Genomic DNA, 11,784 nt, shown 5'->3' with positions numbered 1-11,784 from the left:
TATTTTTTTGTCACAATAATTATATTATCGAACTTTTCATTTCTATTCCTGTCCCATTAAATAATTCGGTATTGTTGTGCCTAGTAGGTGCAAGTATGATATAGGTTTAAGTAAAATGTGATCCTTGTCCTTATGTCCTAGGGATTTATTCATTTATTCAGCACATATTTTTTTCCCTTTGAGGCAGAAAAGGGCCACACAATAGGAATGCATGATAATGTTAAAATCAGGATTTTAGGGCTGTCCTCATAAGGCAAGGAGGGTTTGACCTTCCTTACATTCACGCTTACATTCTCCGTATTGCTGACAGGAGTGGAGAGATATGACATCATACTTTAACCGTACTGCTCTGCTTTACTCAGCAATGCAGAGACCACAAACAATGAATAAGCGATATTTCCGAGTGAAGCAAAAAGGAAACCATAAGTGAAAAGCCTCACCAACACCTGGGCATTATGGTCCTTTTTAAACCTTGAGGGACCAAGGCAAGAATGCTCATACTTTCCCAGTTGGTTATTTGAGTTACTCATGAGACATGCCTTGGAGGTGTTTAGGCAAGCTTAAGGGGTTAAAAACATTCGCATCTCACTAGGCTGATACACTGTTCGCTCACAAGAGGCATATTTTCTATGTGAAACCAGAGCCAGGCATTTTGAGCACAAAGTGGGCAATCCCAGTTGGCAGAGACACACATCTCTCTGAAAAGATTACCCAGCGTCACTTTTGCTGGCTCCGTTTGGAAAGGGAATCCAGTAAGAGTGAATTAACTACCTTTACAGCCCCTCACGGGGGATTCATTCTCTATCATTCTGATTCTGCCCAAGTAGTTTCAAAATGACATTAACCCATGCAGTAATTCATATATTTATTAATATATAAACATGAAATTTCAATATTTTTATAACATCTCCCTTTATTAAACTGCAAAGTGAAGTGATATCCCATAGAAAATCCTATGGAGATATATAATATAAAATAAAAATGTATTTAGGGTGAGCGCTGGTAAAAGAAACTAGGCGATTAAAATATAAAAACAGTCAATTTAATAATCAATGACATATTTTGGTGTCAGTTCACAGCACCAGACAGGAATATTATACCGCAGCGTTTATCTAATAATACATCATCCTACTTTATGAAATGGATTGCTTTTAAATAGTAGTTTTTATATTTTAATTGGTTGTTTTTTTCCAAGCACTCACCCCAAAAATAAATTTTTACTTTATTTTTTGTCCTTGAACATTTGGGAACAGTTCATTGAGCTTTCTCAGATTCTACCTTTTCTTCGTCTCTTTTCCCCTTCCGTATATAATATAAAAATCAGTACCTTTTATCAAACTGAATAATTAAAAAAATATTCACCATTTCAAAAAAAGAATAATAATCATTTTCCGTTTGTGGCAAGATGCGTAGAAAATGAATACGTTTCGTGTACTGTATGTCAGGGGTTAGGACATTTAAATAGCATTTAGTGGCCAGGTAGATCAATTTATTAGTCAACCCAAGGGAATTCTGTCTATAGAATTTTTTATAAGATAGTTGGGCTTCCATAAACTTGTTTTTAACGATTGTGACTACCTGGTTTGTCCATCCAGCGGCATGTAAAGAAGGGGAAAAGTGAGTGTATCAGAGTTGGCCGTACCATGAAAGATCTTGGCTCTACATCCAAGACCTGTTGCAGATTTAAGCTCATTTTACTTGCACTGAAATCACCCCCGATGGAATCATTAGCGTCACGGCAAGAAAGCTCCGTCTCTTTTGCCATGTGTTCCCACTATGTAAAGAAACAGAAATAACTTGTCATATGACATTACACATGTCCTAGTGGCATCCATTTATGCGATTCCAGTTCTTGCACCTGGATTGCAATTCCCCGTTTCATCTGTTTATGCAAACGATTTACAAACAGCTTACATCAACTGCTTTAAAGCAGATCTCTTTTTGATTTGGTCCTTTTCTGCTAAACATGCAGATTAAACAAGGGCCTTCTGATAAAGATAATTACAAGAGGACTACGTATTAACTTTACATTATTAAAGAAAGACCCAAATCTCTCTTTGCAAGCTGTTCCTGGGATTAGCAAAATAATAACTTTCATTTAGGATAATTGTAATTTGAATTGCTTGGGTTTATGGTTTGCTTTTGGAGATTACAATTTATTCTTGGCCCAGGACGAAAAACGAAATCTAATTATTCACGTTACTGCCCTAGGTACCAATAGGAGGTATCGTTTTCAAAAGGAAAGGGCCAAATTTAAGCTGTAGTAAGTGGACATTGCTGTGGCTTTCTGTAACTGGGAAGACGACCAAGTGTCGGACCAAGAGGTTACTGTTCTTTCTTAAGTGGATATAAATATTATTCCTAGCTGATGTCCTTAAAACGACGGTAATTGTCCTGTCAAGGAAGCACATAGTGAGATCCAGATCTGTAATCCATTGCTGAGCCAATAAGCACTCTGTGTCTGCAGACACCAAAGGGGACACAGCTTTTGTATGTACAGATTATTATTAATTGATGTATTTTGTGTCAATATATTCAGCAGATAACGAGGACATACTCAGTGATGCCGCATATAACAATTCGGATTTACAGGGGGAAAAAGGTGAGGAGGGCTCTGCTCGAGAGCTTACAATCTAGAAGGAGGTGGGAATATATTGCACAATACTGTTATACTGAACATGGCACACATTTGTGTATAGATTATACATATGTGTACACTGATGATGCAAATTAAATATTTTCTTGAATCTTCCTATGCCTATCCTATTTTTATAGTGCGCACAGATATTATTTCCATTTCTGTTATTTGTATTGTGTTTTCTGGGTTATTTTTATGTGAGTTCAACCTTTTGATGTGAAAATGTACTCAATAATGTTTTGAAGTTCTCAAAAGGCAACGTATTCATAACTCTCAGGGTTACTTACTTGACCAGTTAACCCAGAAACGAGGGGTTATGCGAATGTATAAGCAGACCAAAGGATCAGGGAAGCCTCAGATCAAATTAGGTCAAAGGACAAGCGGAGGTCAAATACAGAAAAAAAATCAACAAATTATAAAGCGCACCCAAAGATCACATAAATTGGCTCATTTCATTTCAGATTTGCGTAGACCCTGCATCCAAGTCATTTGGCGTGAAGGTAAAGTAGCCGCATCCAGATAATGGGTAGCCGCATAACCTGTGTTGATAGAAATGGATATGCATAGTTCAATTATTGATGCATTATAAAATCATAGCAATTTTAGCGGGTGGAAGAAAAACAGTTCTGGGTTAAATCAGTTAATATTTAACAATGTTCAGCATATTGAGTCCTTTCCTGCGTTCCTTTTCTCCTTCTCTTGAGTCAATTTTCCTAGTTTTTCTATATTGTTGAAACTGGAGGTCGACCAGAAGACTTTCACTTCTACAACTAAGAGAAAATCTCCTGTCGTAATTAGAAGTGGTAATCCGTGCCCCTGACCCCCCCCCACAAGCAAATTTCCTGTCTGACCAGATATTAGTGGATAAAACCCTAATTTTTGACGTTGCAGCAGAATCAGCTTAATTTCAGCAGACCACGTTTAAAGCTGAGCTGCAGAGGATAGTGCATATGGGCAAGTCATACGGCACATATATCTGCTTTAAATCAGTTTATAAGTCACGTATCTTTTGGAACACAATAGGCTGAGTATTAAGCTCATCTACATAATAAATAACATAAACATTTTTTTTTGATGTCTGTATATTTGACACATGCCCAATAAGTGTAATTACTATTATATACGGCAAGAAATCGGAGTGTATGGATGCCTACAAATGATAATAGAAAGCCTCTGTAAGTTTTGCTATTAAATAAATACAGTATTTAGGAGATTTATGGCCAATCTCCAATGGTAATTAAAACAATTAAAAGGAACAGTGCGGTAAAAATCAATATTAAATCATTTTGTCTTTATCAGTTTAATCTCCCTTTTATTATAGAAATCATCCAATTTAGTATTGAACATGCTTAATTATGTAGCCACCTGCTAAAACTCCATTCAACGGAACAGCCTACACTTTGCTTCTTGTAAAAAAAAACTTCATGAAAAAAATATTATATTTATTAAACCGGAGTAAATATTAGGTAAAAATTGTGAAAAAATAATAATTTTTTATCATTTTATACGGGAAAATCCATAGGTATCTTTTTATGCTATGTCATATTGACATTATATATACATGTTGAGCATATTGCATATAAAATGATTTTATCATAATAATTAAAACATTTTTTTTTACCATATCTAACATCAAAACACGTTTCCAACAAAACTGTACAAAGTCAGTTTTAAACAATTTTTCAGTCTTAATATCAAACCATTGCGTTCATGTTCTCTTTAAAATATAAATCATTTAAAGGATATCTTGATATCTGCTCATCAGATAAGATTATCTGGGATTAAACTAATCAGTAAATGTTTCTCTGCTCATTATTTTCCCCGGGGAAGATTTTCCGTCGATTCTCCAGCTAAAAGATTATTAATCTCTTAAAGAGCATAAACATAAAAAATCACTTTTTGCTCTAATTTTCTAGCCATATCCCCTATTAATGGCACACGCTAGCTGCCCTACTCCCATGAGGCTTGGGTCACACTTTTGCTGCGTTTGAAGAGCCACCAGATGGTTACTGATCATGAATTATGGAGACGCTTTGTAAATATGAGCAGTTGTTAAAACACCTTTATAACAGCTTCTCTTAGCTTTCGTTCAAGTCGGTAAGTAATCTCCAGTGAGGACCGGTGGTCACTATTGTGATCGATTCAATTTTCTTCTTGACGAACCTCAATTATCCCCACAAGGAAATATGCGTTTGGTGCTAATGACTTCACCTCTGTCATGATCTTATTGCTTAATTACTGACAAGGAGTCGATCCTCTATTACTCTGCTTCTTTGGTCAATTGTATGGAAATTTAAAGGAGCAGTTAACCCCGTTATTTCTATAGAATGGAAATCAGAAGGAAACACACCTTTTCTTTATCTCTCTTTTATTTCCAGACCTCTTTATAATATTTCTTTGAGAAATGCTACAAATGAAATAAAGATATGAAAGACCTTGTGTCAAAACTAGCACTCTAGCCCTTATTTTACCCTACTTTTTTCTCTATTCTGTAAATAATAAAAATGATACAACTGTACTTTCATTTCACTTAACCCTACGTTGGTGAAGTAGTCATCACATTTGACATCCATTTTTAGTTAAATAAAAAATAGTCTTCACTTATTTTCCAGTGGCTGTTTACCCATCGTCTACTAAAGGGTGGATATTGGGTCCGTCATTTTAAGCTTTAAGATTCCTTTTCTTTATGGGTTTTTTTTCCAATTTTAACAATAAGCAGTTGTCTTATTGATTTAACCTCCATAAAACCAAATTAGGACACTCGTGTCAAGAACGGTAAGAAAAAAACTTCAAGTAAATATGAAAATCCATTGACGAAAACAATGAATACAGAGACACATACGATTAAACAGTTAAGGACACTAATTAAAACTCTGCATTGAAATAGGCAATTTTCTGCATTGGGGCTGGTTTGCCAATTGACCCAGTTTATGAAATAAGACTTTAGGCTGGCGCGGTATTACATCCACGATGAGGCACGCTGGTGCTTAATTGTAAACCTGTTTTTTATGCTAAGTATTTGTACTCCCTAATTTGCTCATATAAATACTTGCATGTCCTTTTGCTCATTAAGCAAATTGGGACCAAACGAGACATCTTAAAACAGCTTAATTTGCATAAGCTGATCTGCATTCTGTAAATAGTGGGGCTTATGCAAATTAATTTTTGGTGAGCAAATGCCCTATTTCTTGTAATTTCCTTTTATCCTGCATGTGTTTTCTGTATATTGTATTTTATTTAACAATAATCACTATTTTTATATTTTATTGATATTACTCCTGGAATGCATGGAAAAATCCACAAAAAGTCTACTGCGTGACTTGTAATTTTCTTTAATATTTTATGCCTCTCCGGAATTATTATAATAGCATTTCCTAGCTTGTTCAGACATTATTGGGTAATATTTTATTTGCTTGTTTTAGTTATTTCAGGTTTGTTAATCTCTGGTTTTCTTCTGAAAAAATGTGTAATATATTCCCTAAAAATTACAGCTCAAATGTATTTTTATATATTCTAATCCTTTTAACGTAAAACAACAGAATATCTTAACTCGGCGAATACATAGGAATGATGTCAAATTATTTAAAAAAATATAGTACAGATATTATTTATCATATCATAAGGGGCATGGAAAAATATTCACTGCCAGTAGGATATATTTAAGGTTTAAGTTTATCCTTAAACAAAGAGGGTCTGACAAAACAAGAATTGATAGACTAAGACAAACCGATACATTATTATTTGTCATAAATACTAATTTTGCTATTTTCTATAGTGACAATATTCTTAAAATAAGGTTATTCTACTTTCCTCTAGCCCTTTGTATGCACTTTAATGCATATGATAGCTGAATGTCACCTTATAGTTGCATTTTTTTAATTAGATTTTAATCAGACTATGCAGATGCACATTTGGAAATTTCCCACTGAAATTAATGGGAGCACTTCCCTGCCGAGTAGCCATAACTAGCGAGAATCACATTCATTCAACTGCTCATTCATGAGCAGTTCTACCGCTGCAATATTTTCACAAATATTACTTTTTACGAATGAATTATTGTTATTACTAAAAGTATTGACTAGGTACTTTAATATACATTCAGTTTGGTGAAGCTGTTTGGGGCAGTCCTTTTAATCACTGAAACACCAGAATAGGCTGGTTTATGATTTCCTATTGAAATTGTAAACCTGTTAGGGTATCATTAACTGGTTAGTATTCCTTAGGACATACTATACTATTACATACTAAGCAGTGACTACAAGGACTTAATATTACATCCTTGCTATTTTACATCAGCAGGGAGATCTCCGTCGATCTTTCTGCCATGGACCATGTAGGAGGTATCGGCCAGTGACAGAAAACCTACATGCTTTCTGCAAAACCGGCTGTGGTCTCTGATCACCCTCTCGGTCTCTGATCACAATTACTGAAATCAGGAAAGCAAGACTGCAAACCCCTGCTTCCAGTGATCATCACATGAATAGATCAGAGTGAGAGGGGGAGGGGGTAAAGATACTCCCTTATCCAAAAAATGAATACAATAAAAATGCACCATTTAAAATCAAATATTTATTTTAAAAAAAAAGATGAATGCATTTATTGGTCCCAATATACCCTCTACTGAAAATACAGATCTATAAAGAGGATCTCTAGAAATTTCACACCATGAGTAGTGTAAAAAAGGGGGGAAACAGATAAAAAGAATAATGAAAAACATGTTTTGTACCCCTGCCATCACAAATAAAAGATTAAAAAGAACTTTGGTGTCCCCAATCAAAGCATATATATTTATATATTTATATATAAAGTATAAAAATTAACTTATATTTCTGGGATGTTTTATATATGCTTGTGCTAATAAATATTGTGTATGAATATGGTTTAAAATGAAATACATACTTTTCCTAAAAAAAAAAAAAAAAAACAATTATGTGGCCACACTAAACACTCTGGTGTTTAATACCCTGGTGACATAAAGTGTAAAAAAAAACTATCTGTATATACAACTCAAGTGTTTATCTCATTAAAACATCTGTTCAAGGCAAAAATATAAACTGTCAACCACTTTCAAAAGCAAACTTTACAAAGCAGGATTTTGTCTCCTATTACAGCTAATACTTTTACTTCCTCCTGTAGTCTGTCTTCGCACTCACTCCACGGGCTACTCTTATGAAATCACATCTTATTGAGATGAAAACTAGAGAATAAACCTGATATTTTTATAAATCTGAAAATAAATCCATTTTGGAAAACAAAATATTATTGTGGTCTAGATTTATAATTTAGGATCTAAAGCAAAAAAAAGAGGTAATCCTAAATCACGAAAAATATTCAACTGCCAAATCTAGTAAAAGTCAAAGGAAATACGGTTTAATTTTTATATTTATTATATTTTTTATATTAGTAGCACCAATAAACTCTTCTTTAGTAGAAATACTTCAATATACGATTGGCAAAATTCTGCATAAAAGAAAAACTTTTTTCCCACTGTTACTAGACTATGCAGGGCAAGATATACTATGCCGGAATCTTGTAAAAAGAAAGAGAAATTGGCTTCAGCGTCGTCATTTATTAGTTAGGCTGGCTTAAAGCTCATTAAGGCTAATTGATATGACTGTAAGAGCTATGTCTATGGGACTGCCTGCCTGGAAACTTTTGGGCACAAGACAGAGTTGGGTAGAAGGTTTCCAACTGTGAACAGCCACAGACTAGCAGAAAGACTGTCCACTCTGATTATCCCCCACAAAAGCTGTAATATTTTATTGCAGAATGCTTGTCTGATTACCTTAGCTTATTATGTTGTGATCTACCCTGCAAAATGTGCTAATTAAACAGAAATCATCAAGTCAATTAGAAAGAAGCTCTCATTAAAACTAAATAAAATCTCGAATAAGGGAAATATCTCAGTCTGAACACCACAGACAAATGAAACGTTCTAACCAACGCTCAATTATTAGTTTGTCAGAGGCGTTGTCATACAGAAACATAGTCACTAATGGTGCAATAAAGTGTTCCATAATGTTACCACTAGATCCAGAGTATGTTCTTAGGTTTAGCCATCATCTTTCATCATCTATTTCTTTACTACACCCTATGCTATTTTTGACAGATGCTACCTTATTATTTTTCAATTCATATCTAGGACAGGGTTTTAAGCATGTATCTCCCTTTTTGCTATATTTTTTATTGTGTTCTTGTGTTTATTAGTTATTCCTTTTTTGTTCTTCCTTTTTTTCCTTTTTTCACTCACATCACAATCCCACCTCCTTTCATTTATCCTGTCTCTTTTACTCCACTCTACTTTCCTCCTTCTAGTCTCTTAATACCTTCTCATCCTTTCCTTCTTCTTTGAATTCTCACATCCAACAACCATTTATTTATATCCCACACTAGTTCAATTATTGCTATATATCTCTAGCCCTCTTCTTTTGCCTTCCATATCCTTCTTGTTCTGTTCCATCTTATAAATAGCACCCCATTTTTCTTCCATTCTTTCCACTACTTGCCCCTTAAACCCAAAAACATTAATCAACCATGTAGCAAACGTCTGGCAGTTAAAAACTGAATATCACACAGGATATATATAGGATAACCCAAAGTATGTAGATATATCATGTTTTAAGCCAGGTATCTTGCTCATGGACTGATCAATGAAGACCTTGAGCCTGTTTGATGGTGACATAGACCTCAAACCAATGGCGAGGGGGCTTGATGGGGGTAAAAAAAAGCATTTGGGTAATGGGTGAAAAGACTAGTGTTACAGAATACTCCAGAATTTGAAAGGATCATACAATCAATATATAGACCTCTAACCTTTTCAAGTTTCTTGGAGAAAACAATTATCCCTCAATTTAAAATAAGTGCTACCTTGTAGTGTAATGTGCCCTTCCTGTGACCCAATATTAGACCTCTGGTTTGCTGGCTGAATTCCTTCACTTAAGGGTTAACATCAAGTTAAGCGTAAACGTTTATTAGGCATAACTTGAATCCTGACCAGAAACCTAAAATATTGAGATATTTTTGCCAAGCTATAACCCATTCATTAAATTATATTGGCTCTTTCACTGTGAAAACATGGAGAGTAACTTACTCAAAGGAGTCTACTTAACAGTGTGTGTGTTTAATACTGGCTCAAGACTGCATAATCTTTAACGTATCATCTACCTCAGGACGACCCTTGACTGTTGTATTTGTATGAAATTTCACAAATCTCCTTTTTTAATTTATTTATTAGAGACTTCTTTTTTTATATATCACACACACACACATATATATACCGATCAGCCATAACATCATGACCACTGACAGGTGAAGTGAATAACACTGATAATCTTGTTATCGTGGCACCTGTCAGTGGGAAGGATATATTAGGCAGTAAGTGAACATTTTTTCCTCAAAGTTGATGTGTTAGAAGCAGGGAAAATGGGCAAGCGTAAGGATCTGAGCAACTTTCACAAGGGCCAAATTGTGATGGTTAGACGACTGGGTCAGAGCGTCTCCAAAACTGCAGCTCTTATGGGATGTTCCCGGTCTGCAGTGGTCAGTACCTATTAAAAGTGGTCCAAGGAAGGAAAAGTGGTGAACCGTCGACAGGGTCGTGGATAGCCAAGGCTCAATGAGGCACATGGGGGCGAGGGCTGGCCCCTGTGGTCAAATCCAACAGACAAGCTACTGTAGCTCAAATTGATGAAAAAGTTGATGTGGGTTCTGATAGAAAGGTGTCAGAACACACAGTGCATTGCAGTCAGGGTGCCCATGCTGACTTCTGTCTGCTGCCAAAAGCACCTACAATGGGCATGTGAGGATAAGAACTGGACCACGGAGCAATGAAAGGATGTGGCCTGGTCCTGGTTCTTTTAAATTACGTGGATGGCTGGGTGCGTTGCTTACCTGGAGAATACATGGCACCAGGATGCATCCATGGCCTCACCTCGCAGCTTACAGGACTTAAAGAATCTGATGCTAAGGTCTTGGTGCCGGATACCACGGCACACCTTCAGAGGTCTAGTGGAGTCCATGCCTCTACAGGTCAGGGCTGTTGTGACCTACACAATAATAGGCAGGTGGTCATAATGTTATAGATGATCTGTGTATATATATTGTTCATCAAAGAACATTTTATTATATAACTATATGATAATATATGATCCAATTACTATAGAATAGAACAGTGGTTCTTAACCTTGTTGGAGGTACTGACCCCCACCAGTTTCATATGCGCATTCACTGAACCCTTCTTAATTTGAAAAATAAAATATGATTTATTCAAATTCAAAACATAGGTATATATTTAGGTATATATTTATACATAGGTATATTTTTATACATAGGTGCACAAAATGAACAAAACCATTAAAGAACAAAACCATTAAGAACAAAGAACAAAACCATTAAAATATTAAAACATGATTTTCACACAAAAACAAAACCATAATAATGAATATTTACTGCAAATCAGTGCGACTTCTGCTGTTGCCTTTCAGAGACCAGTTCAGAAATGCGCGGCTTTACCTTGGCAAGTGCCACTCTCATGTCATTGTCGGGTGTGTGTCTTGACCTCCGCCGAACCCACAAGACTGACTCACCGAACCCCTGGTGTTCGATCGAACCCAGGTTAAGAACCACTGGAATAGAATATTAAAAGAGTGGGTAGTAGCCTATTCTGTCCTAGAGTGGTTGGTCTGGGAGAGCCTGTGTTGCCCAGATCTCCCTTTTAATCAGCCCATTTATATTCTCAGGGTCAGTGTGTTGTCCGCCACAGACCCCCCATTTATTGTCCTGCAAGTCCTTCTGAGGCAGAGCACTCGCATATGACATCACGTTCCAGGAATTAGCTCAGACAATTTACACAAAGGGGTTTATCTAGGTAATCAGGGATTGAAGAATTGAAGTGTAGTTTCAAATACCAAGCACTATATTCTACATCCCTGTTTTCTTAACAGATCAATGTAATGGAGTTCACAGATTACAATAAGGAGTATATGTGTATTAGAAACCCACCAAATGTGGATACCACGTGTATTGCTCTTAAGAGATGCAGATGTTGCCACCAGTTGCCAAAAACAATAGTTACAATGACTGGAATGCTAAAAAAAACCACAAGCTCTATATAGTTTATAAATTAATAATGATTCTGTGTTAAATCT

At 35.6% G+C, this 11,784-nt stretch overlaps 1 long non-coding RNA gene across 1 annotated transcript; it reads left to right on the top strand.

The window, feature by feature from the left end:
- Positions 1–10,800: 10,800 nt before the first annotated feature.
- Positions 10,801–11,003, top strand: LOC128483907 (uncharacterized). Its single transcript, XR_008351122.1, has 2 exons — positions 10,801–10,920; positions 10,951–11,003. It is a non-coding gene; the product is annotated as an uncharacterized LOC128483907 (long non-coding RNA).
- The last annotated feature ends 781 nt before the right edge of the window (positions 11,004–11,784 follow it).

Source organism: Spea bombifrons, chromosome 3 (genome assembly GCF_027358695.1).
Source record: "Spea bombifrons isolate aSpeBom1 chromosome 3, aSpeBom1.2.pri, whole genome shotgun sequence".
Classification (NCBI taxonomy): Eukaryota; Metazoa; Chordata; class Amphibia; order Anura; family Pelobatidae; genus Spea; species Spea bombifrons.
This window is presented reverse-complemented; position numbering and strand designations above follow the sequence as displayed.